The sequence below is a fragment of the Bactrocera latifrons genome, unplaced genomic scaffold (assembly GCF_001853355.1).
Source record: "Bactrocera latifrons isolate USDA-ARS-PBARC rearing strain unplaced genomic scaffold, ASM185335v1 scaffold_423, whole genome shotgun sequence".
Lineage (NCBI taxonomy): Eukaryota > Metazoa > Arthropoda > Insecta > Diptera > Tephritidae > Bactrocera > Bactrocera latifrons.
In genome coordinates, this window is record NW_017537072.1 from 1 (window position 1) to 16,799 (window position 16,799).

Genomic DNA, 16,799 nt, shown 5'->3' on the forward strand with positions numbered 1-16,799 from the left:
ATATGTAAAAGAATCGTTTCTGGCCACTCCCAAGTGAATGGCGATCAGAAAACTTTCCTCACTTGCGTGAACTTCTACACATGACTCCATCCTCCCATAAAATTTAAAATTATAACTGATCATAGTCCGATAGGTTTTTAAATAATAAATAGAAAGGTAGGAGGTCTTAACAACGTCGCCAAAGGTGGTTATTGAAACTGCAAGAGTTCAGTTATGAAATGGAATATCAGAAAAGGAAAAATAATTTACTAGCAAATTTTTTAAGCCGGATTGAAAACTCTCCAAAAATCGACGAAAGCAATGATAAAAAATCCAATTTAGAAATGTCAGATACAATACATTCAAGAAGAAATTGTCAACAAGTATAGTATAAGACCCAAATTATAATAACATATAGTCCCCAAATTGAAGTTCAAATAATACACGGAAGGAAAGTAATCAAGATCAACCCTATCGACACGGAGAACAATTTGAAAAATATTTTCTGCAGACATATTGATAGGGACAATAATGCGGACTTCCTGTTTGTGTACAATGTATTTAAATGTTCACTTTATAAAAGGTAATAATTAAATTGTTCTAAGTCCCAATCTAGATGAAAATGACGTAAAACTCGGGAAAAAAACGCTGATGTTGCTCGGTTCAAAATGTTCGCACACGCGCACAGGTCACTGCTACGATCGAAAGCGAAGTGGTTGCTGATCTCCTTGTGGTTCCCTTTATTTTTCATTGCTGTGTGCGATCAGATGGTGTGATGTGGTTGGTTGGTGTACGTGTATGTGGATGTCGATGTGTGGTGCTCTCATGTGTAGTGTGGAATATGGGTTGTAAGCCCTGATGATTTGTGAAGTGAGTATGGTGAAGGTGCGTGTCAGTGTTGTGAAGTTGAGTGGATGTGGTGTGATAGGGTGGTGTATATGTGGACGTCCGGGGCAAGATGCTCATTTATACATCCTGGCCCCTCTAGGCGAGTATTCAGCCTAGTAGCCTGTGAATTGTTGGCAACCGATGTCGTCGGCGACACAACACGYATTGCATTTTGCTATTATTTATTTTGTTTTTTTGTCTATTAATTACGGTTACGATATTTTCGATTTACTTTTCGGTTTTATAAGCGGTTGGCAAAACACATAGCTTAACGAACGGCGTCGTTAGCGTTCCCGTGTGTGTGCGGAGATCGACTACGCGAATATGACCGTCGGAGCCATAGTAGAGCTTCTCTATGCGGCTCGTCATTGATTAAGACAAGATCTTCAAGCTTAGGCGCATTTTGTGTGATTTTCCATCGGTACCTTCTGTGGCGACTGAGGTCATGATGGAGAATTTTAATTCTTTCCCAACGGTTTAATAAGGAAAGCCACTCCACGATTGGCTCAGGGTGGCCAGAATGGGCGCTTCTTTAAGAAAATGCCTTCCGTGAGGCAGTAAAGCTTTTGGGATCTTGCGAGAGTGCAGCGAGAGGCCGTGAGTTGAGCACGGCTTTGATTTTAGCTAATAATGTCGTGAATTCTTCATAATTAAATTTTTAGCTGCCGGCTAGCTTCTTGAAATGAGATTTAAAGCTCTTTACAGCTGATTCCCATAAGCCGCCCATATGAGGAGCGCTTAGGGGAATGAACTGCCAATTGATACCTTGCAGACCGTATTTTTGGACAATGTCAGATGAAACTTGTTTCGTGAAGTCCACAAACTGTCTTTAGGTAGCTCTTTGAGCGCCGATAAAAGTTTTACCATTATCGCTCATGATTTTTGATGGAAAGCCTCGTCGTCCGATGAAACGAGCAAAAGTCGCAAGAAAAGCCTCCGTCGTCAGATTCGTACATAGCTCAAGGTGTACTGCTTTTGCCGTGAAACAAACAAAAATAGCCATATAGCCTTTCATGAGGGTAGGAGACCTTAGCATGGATGCCTTTATCATAAAAGGCCCAGCAAAATCTACACCTGTGGTGGTGAAAGGCATAGCAAAAGTGCAGCGTTCAGGTGGAAGTGTTGCCATAATCTGCGATCGCCTTTTCTGCTTATGCATAGTGCAGATTTTGCACATGAAAATGCACTTCTTTATTTGGAGCTTAAGTCGGGGTATGTACAGCTCTTGGCGGACCATATGTTGCATGAGGCGATGTTCGGCGTGGAGCATTAGTATGTGGATATATCTAATAAATAAAGTGGCAAACGGACACYTCTCTGGTATGATTATAGGGTGGAGTTCATTGTAGGTTAGGTTTGAATTAGCAAGTCAACCATTCGCACGAAGTAAACCCTTCGTATCTAGAAATGGGTTCAAAACTAAGAGTGAGCTCTTTTTATCAATAGGCGTCGATTCTCTTAGTAATTCTATATCGCGACTGAAGTAGGGCGTTTGGGTTGATGCGATAAGAGCGACTTTTGCTTTTTGTAAGTCTTGGTGCGTCAATTTATCGCAAGGGAGATAAGTTGCTACTTTCACTTTAAGTTTAAGCCGCTCTAAAAACTTGAGCATATAGGCAACTACCCGGAGGGCTCGGGGGAACGATAAAAATCGTTCAAGGATGTCAATGTCATCCAGTGTTGCATGATGAGTATCGATTTTACGACTTTCTGGGGCAAGTATGTTGCRCATGGGCGATTGTGGCTAAGAATCGGGAGATTCTGTTAACCATCGGGGGCCATTCCACCAGAGGGTGGAGGTGGCGAGATGCAGAGATGGCGAGATCCTACTAGGYCAAGTATTTCAGATGCTCGGTTAGAAATGTAAGTTTTCCACGCATGTGGTGGTTTTTCTAACCAGGCTAGAACTATCTCAGAATCGGACCATAAATATAATCTGTATTTCGCCATGTTTAAGTGGGTCTGCACCATTGAAGCTAGCTTTGCTAGTAGCAGAGCGCCACAGAGTTCAAGTCGTGGGAGACTTAGCGTTTTTAGAGGCGCAACTTTTGCTTTTGCCGCTAATAGGTGGCTTGTAGTTGCGACATCGCTTTGTGTACGCAAATATATAGTGGCACAATATGCCTTTTCAGAGGCGTCGCAGAAGCAGTGTAGTTCCACTTTGTATTCGGGGGAATAGTTTACCCACCGTGGAATTTGTATCTGCGAGATGTCGTTCAAATTATTAGCGAACTGGGACCATTTTTCTAAGCGAAGAGGTTTCACTTGTTCGTCCCAGTCGGTTCCGTCTAGCCATAATTCTTGTATTAAAATTTTCGCTTTTATCATAATTGGCGAAAGCTATCCTGCGGGTCAAAAAGTTTTGCCACAGAGGAGAGAATTTGGCGTTTTGTAATGGCGGATAATGCGGATATGGACTCAATCGTGTATGAAAAGTGGTCCGATATCGCATTCCATTGGATGCCTAGTGTTTTTGTTGTACTTTCCTTCTCAAATATAAGGAAATTAGTATCCAACAAATGATCTTTAGGAATAGTTTTTCAAATATTTGGGTGAGTGGCTGTAATCTTTTTTAAAGGAAACCCTGCGGTATTGAGGGCATTTATTACCTGTGATAAGGTCTCGTATGCTTGTGGAAGACTGTGGCTTCCAGACAGGATATCGTCTACATACGTTTGCGTTTTTAAGACTTGTGTTGCCCGTGGAAATTCTGGCTATGTGTCTTCTGCCAGTTCGTGAAGTGTACGAATGGGTAGATATGGGGCACAGTTTACGCCAAAGGTAACTGTTTTCAATTTAAAGTCGCRTAGTGGACTATTGGCAGATTTTCGGAAAATAATCCGCTGAAAATCTTGATCATCTTTATGAACCAGTATTTGTCGAAACATCTTTTCAACATCCCCATTGAACACGCCAATTTAATATGAGGAGCATTAAATCTGGTTGAGGCATTGAAGTCAACTCTAACCTTCGTGGTTTTTTTTTCAGGCTTTCCTACTGCATGATGTGGCAAGTAGGATGAGTAATATTTGTCTTTTATAATTTTTTCACATGGGCTTACTTCCTCCATTTTTTCTAAATGAAGGTATTCTTCTAAGACACCATCATAATCTTGTTTAAGCTCACCTTTTCTAAGTAGGTTTTTCTCCATACTTAGAAACTGCTGTATTGCAGAGGTGCGAGAGTGACCTAAGGCGAGTGTGTCGGGAAATTGTTGTTTTAGTGGTAGTCGTACGACATACCGACCATTATCTGATCGAGTAGTTGTGGCTTTGTAAAAGTCTTCACAATACTGATCTTCAGGTATTGTAATTGAAAGGGGGGGAGGGTGGGTGTTCTTCTACCTCCCAAAATTTTTTCAATTGTGAATTGAGGTACTCCTTTGAGATTTCCTCAACTTGAGTTGTCATTGCTGTGACCTGTTCCGCAACTAGTCCACTTAGGACCCATCCGAAAATGGTATTTTGCGTAAGTAGTGTTTTCGAAATTTTTTCAACACCTTGCCTATTAGAATGTCTATTTGAGCTGGCGTGTTGCAGTTAGGATCTGCTAGAGTCAGGTGTGAAATTTTATCCCAATGCTTGCTATTTATTTGATAGCTTGGAAGCATGTTTGTTAGTTGCGGTAGGACAATAGCATTTGCTTGAAAGCGCTTATCCGCTTGGGGGGAAATTAGGGTAATGGGGCAGATTTTACTTGAGTTTTGTACTACTCGTCCGCCCATTCCCGTAATTCATAGTTAGCATGTTTTGTTGGCAGTTTTAGCCTATTTTGCGCCCTAGACGCTATGAATGATCGTTGCGATCCTTGGTCTATTAGGGCTCTTAGTTTGAACAGTTCTCCGAGATGTTCAATGATGTGGGTAGCACTACTCTACTATGATTTTCGCTGTGTATCGTTTGAGTTCTTAATGCCTTTGAGCAGCATGGTGTCTCTTGACAAATTGCTGGAGTTTTTCTTTCGGGAATTGCTGTTGCAACTAAACCCGTGGCTTTTTTTTTTTGAGAAAGCACTACTTTGAGATGTATTGGGATAGTTATTGAGGTGTATCATAGAATGATGCCTTTTGTGGCAATGAACTCAATTAAATTTGCTTTCGCAAGTATTAAGATTGTGTGAGTGGGACAAGCAGTTTGTATAGAGTCTTTTTGGCGTGGCAAAGTTTTTCGTTTCATTGACATTTAATTTTTTAAACTTCTCGCAAGTTTTTGACTTATGCCCTTCTGTACATAGTTCGCATGACGTAAATTTTATGATTATTATATCAGATGTGAAAGCTTGCGTTTTAAAAAGCTTCTGTTTAAATGATTGTTGCTTCCGGCTTGAGGTCTATTCAAGCTTCGATTTAGGTGTTATTGAACGTGTTTAGTTCTGACTATTTTTTGGCCTACCCTTTCCGCAATTTCGTCTTGGGTAGTGAAGAAATATTTCATCTTCTGCCACGTTGGGCATCTTCTTCTTGATGAGAGCGATTGCTCCCACAAAAGTAATGATTTTTCTGGTAATGCGGCGGTAGATATGTTTACCAGAATAGGATCCCAATTGTGTGTGGGAATATTTTGTGTCGATAGCACCGATAAACACTTTGAAACAGTGGATTCTAATTTGATGAATTCTTCACTGTTTTCTCTTTGAATTTTAGGCAAGTTTATAAGTATCGTTACTTGCTTACAAGATAAATTGAAATTATCGTCATTCAATGCGAACTGCTTGACTATTACGCCTGCTTGACCTTTAGTTTTGTATCGGAGGTGATACAATTTTTGCGCTTGTGAAAATTTTGAAGGATTTATGTACACGGTTGTAAACATGTCCCGGAAGGACGGCCATTATTCATAACCTCCATGAAATATTTTCGTATCACACGTTGGCACTTGCCTCTTGGGTTTGCAATTGTGGTAACTCTACTCTACTGTGGGGAGTAAGTGCAATTGACTTAATAAGTTTTAATTGATATGATATCATTGCTTTTGTGTCTTGATACCGGTCTAAGCAGTTTTCGTTTTGGCGTAAGCCGAGGATTTGAAATGTTTAGATAGATCTGAATCATCAGTTTCTACTATTGCGTCGTCTGCAGCTTGGAGGCGTGTCCAAATCTCAGAAATGAATTTAATATACGAAATGTTTTTCCCCATTTTTTGCTTTGTAGCACCTTGCTTCGAGCGTGTAGCTTCTGCAGTTGTTCATGGACTTTTTCATCAGTAATCATTTTTAGAATTCTTAAGAATTCTTCTTTAGATTCTTTTGAATCAGTGCTCATTCAGAAAATTTGAATTAATAAAATATAATGTTTATTTTTTTATAATAGAGATATTACCGAAAACTCTTTTCAATAAATAAGAGTTGTTATTTCCGAAAAATTGGATAAGTAAAATTTATATGTTACCGAACGCTCTTTTTAAAAAATAAGAGCTTTTATTTCCGAAAAAGAATTTGAAAATGCGTTTATCGCTTGTATTGATCTCGTTTGTCGAACCTTGTTTTGTTTTTTTTTTATTTTTCGAGAAAATATTTTTAAGGGTTTTCGTATGCCCTTGTGTTTCTTAATTATATCCCATGATTATAGGTATACAAGCATTTGAATATAAAATATGGCAACATATAAAATAATTCGCGTTTATGTATTCGCGTTTAGAAATATGTGAAAAAGCGCTAAAGTATAGTATATATTTACATACTTGTATGCAGGATATGTATATATATACAAATGTATATATGTATATGTATAAATAAATTGGCTTTTTGTTCGTTATATTCAATCCGCTTGAGGATATGTTTATATGTATGTTAGTACTTATTCTCTTTTATGCTGTATTCTTCTTGCTATTTTTTGATTACTTTTTTGGAAGCAATTCCTCTCACAGCTTAATAAGCTGTTGAGGTATTGTTCGTATAATTTGCAAGTAACAGTTAATCAACTGGAGCGGTATTGCCAGAATAATTTGAAAATAAATTTGTATTGAATATTTTCTTTATGGATTGTGTGTATTGTATACACGAAGGTAAGTTTAAAAAGCAAAGAATAATAATTTATTTAGTTAAATTTATTATTGTGCAACATATATACATATATATAATATTATTTACAGTATTGGTTTCTATCGGTACTTAAATTTGCCGCCGATTTAGAATTTTTACTAACTGGTTTTATTTAACGCGTTTAATTTCTATCGGTTCTATTATATTGACCGTTTGTACAACGATACATACATACACTATATACATATAATATATGTATTCAAAAGGGGAATTGATACACTCACTYTGATTTTCCTCAGGGACTTTGGGTGTAAGTTTTTCTTGAAAAGGGGTGTGTTTTCGCGCTTGCCAACGCTCTTGCCAACGCCGTCGTTTCGCTTGTTGTGTTGATGGTTCTTTTTTATTATTTTATTTGTATTTTGGCTATTTTATATATTTGTTTGTTATGAGTTCGAGCCCATATTTTAGTTAGTCTTATATTGCACCCACTTTTTTTTTAATTTTTTATTTATTAAATAGGAGTTATCACAACTTTTGTGCACTTTTACTTTTAGTTTTAGCGCTTGTGCACTTTTTTGTTGTTGTTATATGTGGAAATATTTATATAAAAGGTTGTCAAAAACCTCTTGCGGTATTTTTTTATTGAATTCTCAATTGTTTATAAATTGTTTATGACTCATTCCCAGCTCTTGACCGATGCTACGGCTTCTACTACGCCGGTCTCTTTCGAACAATTCAGCGATTTTATCGCAATTTTCGACGACAGGCCTTCCGGAGCGTAGCGCATTTTCGCCTCTACACCAGAACGAAAACGTTGAAACCATCGTTGTGCGGTGGAAATGGAAACTGTATCGGGTCCATAAACTGCACAAATTTTATTGGCGGCTTGAGAGGCATTTTTGCCTTTATCGTAGTAGTACTGTAAAGTACGCCGTATTTTCTCTTTATTTTGCCCCATGTTTTGCCTTTATCGTAGTAGTACTGTAAAGTATGCCGTATTTTCTCTTTATTTTGCCCCATGTTTGCGACGCTATAACTCACGAACGACTTAAAAGAAACGACAATCAATCTATGTTAGCGCGTGAAATCAGCTTTCCAAATAGGTATAGCATGACCCGATGCGACGAATAAAACTAGAACAACGCGCTCTCATCGCCAACTAGCGAAAATACCGCAAGACTTTTTTGACGTCCTAATACGTACATATATAATACGAGTATATTATATATTTTTTTTACCGTTTCACCAATGTGCCGTTCTTTTTGCTCGAAGGACCATGTTTTCTTCGCTAACTCACCCCTTTTGCTGTGCACTTCAAATTTTTTATATTTTCGCACGCACCCACCTTCTCGATCACCACAAGGTTTTGATTAAAAATTAAAAAATTTAATTGGTTAAAATGAGTATACGCGTGTATATATGTAATGCGGGTTTCTTGTTTGTGTGCAATGTATTTAAACTGTCTCTTATACACATCTAGATGTGTATAAGAGACAGGGTTTTCTTTTAAAATTAAAAAATTTAATTGGTTAAAATGAGTATACGCGTGTATATATGTAATGCGGGTTTCTTGTTTGTGTGCAATGTATTTAAATGTTCACTTTATAAAAGGTAATAATTAAATTGTTCAAATTCCGAATCTGGATGAAAATGACGAAATACTCGGGAAAAAAACGCTGATGTTGCGAAGTGGTTGCTGATCTCCTTGTGGTTCCCTTTATTTATCAGATGGTGTGATGCGGTTGGTTGGTGTACGTGTATGTGGGTGTCGATGTGTGGTGCTCTCATGTGTAGTGTGGAATATGGGTTGTAAGCACTGATGATTTGTAAAGTGAGTATGGTGAAGGTGCGTGTCAGTGTTGTGAAGTTGAGTGGATGTGGTGTGATAGGGTGGTGTATATGTGGATGTCCGGGGAGGATGCTTATTTATACAGATAGAGGGATAGCGAAACTGCTTCTTTACAATGATCAAATGAATAAATTAAGACATATAGAAAGGGAGATACATGAAATCCAAAATAATATAGTCGCCACTAAAATCAATCTAATACATCCGGGGTTGTTAACGAAAGAGGAAGTAGATAGCTTTAACATAGATTTTCATAAGTTGAGACTAGCCAAAGTAGGAGTCGTAGCTTTCAAAAATGAAGCGCTTGTGTTCGCTATTCAAATACCAAAAACATATTTTTCTACAGATTTAAAATTAATTACACCTTTGCCAAATATTAATAATTTAGAAATCGATCAAATAGATGAGGAAATAATATCGATAGAATCTATACATTATCAACATAAAGCTAGTACATTGTTATGAAAATTGAAAGTAAGGAAAATTGAAATTTTAATAATAATTGTATATTTAAATATAATAATATAACTTATGTGCAAGAGTTGTCTGATAATACTCTGCTAGTTAAAAATGCCAATAAAAATGATCCAAAACTGCGATAAACGAAAAATTACACTTCAAAAAAAGTGTATAATAAATTTTGGTAATTATAAATCGAAATAAAAGATAAATTGTATGAAAATTGTAGAAAAGAATTTTTTGACAAATACATATATCCTGTATCAGTATTAGATCAGGCATATGAAGTAAAAGTAAATTTATAAAAAATTATTTTAAAGCATATCGAAAATTTAAATGAAATCAAAGAACTAAAATATCATAAAAAGATTTCATAAAGTGTAAATACTATTGTAATAGTTACTATAATAATAGCAGTTATATGGCTAATCATATGGATCAAAAGAAATARTGTAAAAGTAAAAAATTTTAATACAARGATTCAGGAGAATCCTAAAAGCAACGAAGGTTATGCATGACCTCCCTAATAGTTGTAAGATGCAACCAGCTATGCCACAGAGGCATGGATCAGAAGCTGAACGTGTCCAGACCGACACTTAATCACACGATTTCAGCTATTGAGTGGTTTATCCTACTAATTCTATAAATGAATCAAGATTTCGCCATAAAAAATTGACAGCTGAAAATCACTTCATCGAAGTGGCTTAAATGTAATAAAATCCCTTTAAATTTTTGGTCTGAACATAGTATTAAACTAACAGCTTAATCTAGTAATTTAATTTTTAACAATTTATATTCAGTATTATATAATATTTTTTTTTACAATTAATTATTCATGTTTTAGATATAAATATGTGGCTTGACGCAACACCGGCCACCTTGACAGCAACAGATTCCTTCAACCTCCATTGGAAGCAATACCAGTTTGTTAATGGGATGCTAAATTGTGACCGTCTTGGTCGCCACATCTGTGACTCGCACCTTGCCGTCTTGCCCCTCGACGGTTGCGGCGACGCTTGCTGGTACCCACTGCTTTGGTGACACGTTGTCCTTGTGGACGAGAACGAGGTCGTTGAGAAGCATATTGTGTGTGGGGTGCAGCCACTTTTTGCGATTATGAAGGCTTGTCAGGTATAAGTACTTTGAACCACTGTCGCCAAAACTGTTGCAGGAAACAAGTTGTCATCTCTCGCAACAACGAACTGCGTGCCTGGCACCTTCTCAAGGGGTAACGCTCGCAGGGAGCATCCTATTAGCAGATACGCTGGTGTTAACGCCTCACCGTTGTTGGGATCTTGCCTCAAAGGTACTAAAGGGCGAGAGTTGAGTAGATTGAGGCCTCCTCTCCATTTCGGCCAACAGTGATGTTACTCTGCTGTGAGTAGCGCGTTGCCGATTACGCGCCGATGAGGTGTTTGGCGGACTTCTCCGCGGCTTCCCATAATCCGCCGAAGTGCGGCGCTCTCGTTGGTATAAACATGAAGCTGCACCCTTCGTATACTGCGAGTCTCTTTAATTCTCGACCCATTGCGAGAAACGCCTCCTTCAGTTCGCGCAGCTTGTGATCGGCGTCGACAAAGTTGGTGGCGTTGTCGATGAATATCTTTGTCGGCATTTCCCGGCGTCCAATGAACCTTTTTAGGGCCAAAATAAATGAATTAGAAGACAGGTCCGAAACTAATTCTAAAACTACTGCTTTGGAAGTAAAGCAAACGAAAACTGGAATACATGCTTTTACGGGTGGTCGACCGCGTATTTTTAGAGTTATGTACATCGGACCACAAAAATCTGTGAGCAATGTAAGAAAGGGCCGTAATGCTCGAAGTCTTTCGACTGGCAAAATTCCGTGTAAATATATTTTGCTTCTTCTCTAATGAGTCGCCTTCTGGTGAGAGCTGGAAATGGTTATTAATTAGCCATAATGCAGGGTCTTCTAGGAGGAACTGTGCTTCGCCAAACCATGTCAAATTATTCAGTTCGTCCACTTTACAGTTTGTTTCGTTGGCACATCTCGCCAATGTCAGTCAACTCTTGGATTTCGGGCACCCTATTTGCGACGAAGGTTTGTAGTGAGGATGGATGTGCTTTAATCCAATGTAAAACGATTTCAGAGTCTGTCCAAAATGTACTGTTTTCGAAATGTGGAATAAACATATGTGCTACTCTTGACCATAATTTCGAAAGAATATGTGCAGTCGAGAGCTCAAGACGGTTTAGAGACCTTTTCTACAGCGGCGCCACTATAAACCTTGCAGTAAGCAGCCATCTTTTACTATTTATCTGCCTATTTCCCAAATGACACTCGACTCAACATTTACATAACSAGGTATGCTTATCGATGAGAGCTGCATTAGGCTACCTTTAAAGTTCTGCCAGCTAGTGTCAAGGCGCAATGGAATCGACTCATCTCATTATAGGTTTTTGATCCAAAGCTGTTGCAATAAGATTTTTGCTTTGGTAATTAGTGGGACTAGTAATCCAAGAGGATCAAAAAGGCGAGCAGAAACTGGCAATATGTTTCGTTTAGTGGCTCGCAAATCATTAAAGTCGTCATCTAAAATATATCGAAACAAATCCTCTTTCGACAACCAATGGATTTCTAACGTTTAAGTAGAATTTTTGTCATTGAAGCTTAATGACTTTTCAGTGCAATTCTTCTTCTTCTTACTTGGCGTAGACACCCTTTACGCGATTATAACCGAGTTAACAACAGCGCGCCAGTCGTTTCTTCTTTTCACTACGTGGCGTCAATATGATATTCCAAGCGTAGCCAGGTCCTTCTCCACCTGCTCCTTCCAACGGAGTGGAGGCCATCTCTTCCTCTGCTTCCCCCGGTGGGTGCAACTACTCTCGAAAAATATAGGGTGGTTTGAAAACCATTTCATTGAGGTGAATCCGGCTGRGTTTTGTAATATAGTTTTTCAATATTTTAATTGTCTCACTTCTTAAAAGATAAGAGAATCGAAATTTTCGGACCCTGTTAATAAATCATCAACATAAAAGTCTYTTTTGATGCTCGGGAAGATGCTCTCTCCGCACAATAAGTTGGCAACCTCTGTCTTCTTCATGCGAAAATTACGAAGAGTTGAGTGTAACTCTTCTTCGATGGTTGGATCTACCATCAAAAGTTCTTTCATCATGAAGACCGACCGAATCATCAAAAACAACACGTAAGTTTGTTGTTGTGCTCTCGGGCCTTAAAACGCATTAGTGCGGAATGAAGTAGTGTGACTCACTCTGGATCTTATTGTTCGTTGGGCTCATGTGACCCAATGCTCTATATTTATTCATAAAGCCCAGATACGTTTTACGAAGCACTGAATATTTTATGTTTTTCTCTCCAGGACCTGAATCCGCCGAACTACGGTTTCATAAGATTGACCGAGTAATTTGCGGTCAGCCTTAATAGGAAATTCTGACTTGAAGCCGTCCTAAAGGCAATACTTAAGTAGTGTTAACTAAAAAATGTTCACACTCTTGTTGCTCTGGTGAGTTTGATGCTATTTGATTCTGAAGGTAATTCTAGAGGTCAAAATTTTTAGACTACTGAAGCTACTATCAACCTTTTTACATTTGTGGGATTCTGGATGCGCCAATTTAATATTTTGCGGAAGTTTCCAGTCATTAACATTGATATTATGGTCTGAATGTTTAGCCTAAATACTTTGCATTAGCCAGAGTTCCGCTAAAAATTCGTAATAATGTGCGATGCGATCGATTGCACACACGACATAAATCCGCTCTGCACTTAGAGACATGCAAACAATTTATGCATAAGGGCACCGGTTTCACGAACTTGAACCTCTGATACACCGGAAGCGCCTTGAAAGTGGGTCAGGCAGTCAAATAGTGCTCCTTGCATTTGCACTGCTGACACAGCGCTGATTTAGTTCTATCCATTTGTTGTTGTGTCCCATGACTCGCACAGCTTGTTGGTATGGGCCTGGTCCTTGAGTGTGATGCTCTTTCCGCTGATAGCTGCTGGTATCTTTAATTTAGAGTGGCTTCACAGTCTTTCCACAGGAGCAGTTGGTCATAATCCAGCTATTCCTCCCATTTCGATCGAKTAGCAGAGTCGACCTTTGTCATCTCTATGTATAAATTAAACTTTTGTTATCTGTTTCTCACCGCCCAGCGATAGCAATCAGTCATATACCGCTGACACTGCGTCAATCATTGATCGCAATGAAGCCGCGGATGGCTTTGGGATGGTTGACAGCTCAAAAAGTTTAGATATTGTATTGAAAAATATCAAACATTTATTATCATTAACTTTTCTGAGACTTGCCAACGCTTTGGTGTAACTGTTCCCAAAGCCTCTTCAGATGTACATATAACCAAATAGCTAAATTTCTCAATATCTTGGATATATGGAACATTATGAACCAAACTCTCAAAAAAACTGATAAAGTTTTTAAATTCTAAATATTCTCCCTTGAATTTCGGCAGATTCATTTTCGGGAGCCTTGAGCTTTGAGAAGCTACGAAAGATGTTTCGGCAAGTGAAGTTTTATCCTTCCYCAAAATTTACTTTATTATGGACTACGTTTCCACGATTATGTCCTCCCCTCGGGTCATGTCGTCTTCATCAATTTCTTCAATCTTTTATTGGCATTTTATTAGTTTGTCTCTATGTGAATTTAAGATGTCGAGCCGACATTCTAATTCAATAGGATCTAGCGACCGTTCGCAACCGTTCTTTGACGTCTTAACGACTTTAAGTCCGTTAACTCCTTACTTAGAGACAAGTTTGGGAGAGTTGGCTTTGGCTTGCTCACTGTGTTTTGTTTGAATTAAGAATTCGTGAAAAATTATTTGGTACAAAATAATGCAATCGAAAATAATCCGAAAAAAACGAAAATTTTTTTTAAAAAAGTAAAGGGATGTCGCAAATATCAAAATCCCTTGTTTCACTTGCGAACGCGTCTACATATGTATATGTGCGTATGTTTATTATATTTTTACTTATTTATAAATGTGAAAAAAAATAATACAATACTTAAGTAAAACAAAAACAAAGTTCATATCWAAGCTAGGTAGGATGTCATATTAAATGTTTTAGACCGCATTTATCCAGATATTTTGTTATTTTTGTAACGTTCTCGAGAGACGCAGTTTTCAAAAGTGTTGTAGGTGTTTGGTTATCGAAAATAGTCCTCCTGATTCCTGTGAAATGGTGGCATTCGTCGAGCAGGTGATGTACTGTTAGTAAAGGCAATGTTGGCAGTAAGGTGGACTGGACCGATTGAAGAAGTACGAATGTGTGGCTATTGTGTGCCCTAAACGTAGGCGGACAAAAGATTTAACATCGTTACATCTACAGTTTGGTGGATAGATTGGTTTGCTCCTATCTGGGTTATTTAAAGTGTATTGGTGCTGGATGTGTCTCCAACTCTCBATTAGCGATTTAAGTTGGTGTTGGTGTGCCATCTTATATAAGTCTTTATTCTCAAGAAAGTCAAACGTAACGAGGGGTTCACTAGCCGCTAATTTAGCGCGTTTATCTGCCAGTTCATTCCCGCGTATGCCGGCGTGGCCTGGAWTCCACATTAGTTTTATGTTGGCGCTGTTTTCAGCTAATTTGCTCCGGATGCAAGAAATGACGTTAGATGTATTCATAACATTTAAGACCGCTGATATAGTTGATTTGCTGTCTGTACAAATAATTGCTTTCAATTTGGAATTTGAAGCGAAAATGATAGCCTATTAAATGCACGCCATATGATGCCAAATTTCCGCTTTTATTAAATAAAATTTCGTGCCTCGTTATAACGTACTTACGGTTCCTGCACATTCGAAATCATCACGCTGGGGCTAAAGCGTTGGTTACGCTTTTTCGAGAACGCGTATGGCTAATTAATGCGCGAGTTATGTACATTCCCATAATCTAAACATGTAGTAATTATATACTTATACTGTCTCTTATACACATCTAGATGTGTATAAGAGACAGGGGCTAAAGCGTTGGTTACGCTTTTTCGAGAACGCGTATGGCTAATTAATGCGCGAGTTATGTACATTCCCATAATCTAAACATGTAGTAATTATATACTTATATGAATACGGGTAAACTTTGATCAAAATATCAAAATAATCGAACAAGCGCGTTGACGAAAATACATAAATAAAAAGTTTAATTKTAAGTTTTATGCCGAAAAGAAAAAACGAATATTACGAAAGATTAAACGATGCATAAATCAGTGAAATTAGTGAGATATAAAACAAACAAAAGTGCAAAAAGTTTCAAATAAATAAAATAAAAAACCCAAGTTTGTAAAAAATCAAATGAAAAGTGTTAAGCGAAAATAAAGCGTTATAAAAAGCATTAAAATCTTGAAGAAAAAGATAAGTGAAATAAGTGCCAAAAAGAATTTACAAAAAGTTGCAAGTCGTGCTAAAAAGTGCTAGTGTCACGTATCACAAAAAAAGTACAGCATATTGCGGTATATACATTCCTATATACACACATGTATATAACTAAGTTCATGTGCATACAGAAATTGAAACAAAATACAAATAAAAAGTTTCTCGAACGTTTAAAATATTTCAAAATAAAAGGAGATTACATCTTTACTTTCACGCAACTGGGCCAAAAAGGTATACTCCGCGGACCACATCTTCAAACCACAAGTAAAACGACATATTTACAACTACTACAACAATGGAGAATCTAAACGAAACTATCGCCGAGCTGGAGAGGGTTATCGCAAGGCAAGAGGAATTGCTACAAACCAAACAACAAGAAATGCAACAACAACATGCTCAACATCTACTACAACTACAAATGAACCAACAACCACAGTTCTACAGATTTCACATGTCACCGAAGGACATCATACACCAATTCCGGAGAATGAGCCACTAGACGACCATCACAATCCAAAGGCGTTTATCAAAGCGGTCGAAACCAACATTTCTCTCTGCGGGACAGATCAGGAACTCATCCAACATTGTACCAATATTATAGCACCGCCGGAAAAAGAACGAGACAGCTTTAGGACAACTCATCGTGGGAAACGATTAAAGCTAAATTTCTGCAAGGATCTCGTCCAAGGAAGACATTTGCAGAGTTATTTAACTTTTGTAGGACAGTCAAAGTAAGAAACCTTAATGAATTATTTATAATTTTTGAAAAATGTAAGGCCGACATAAATGAATTTGACCCTCTAAAATCGGGCATTTACAAACCCGAAAATGTAGATAGGGACTTTGTTGATATACTGTTAGAGAAAATCGATGGGCCTATAAGGGCACATATAACCGAAACGGAAACATTAAATGATATAATCTTAAAATATTCAAAGTTAAAATTCCTTCGGGACAAAAGAGCTATAGAATATAGACATCGAAAATATGTCGATAAAAACAAAGTAAATTACGAAGGTTTCAAGAAATATTATAGATCTTATGGACGTAATAAAATTTCAGACAATAGACAAACCAAACCAACAAATGACAATAGACAACAAAGCGGGAACAGTAACAATTACACACGTAATACAAATTTTAATCGTAACAATTACAACAATCGGAATAATTACGATTACGGGTATAACAATTCTACAAATAAAATACAACCAAATTTACCGAGACAAACTAAAAGCTCTCATATGAGTGTCGATTACAATCCAAGTACAAGTCGTTT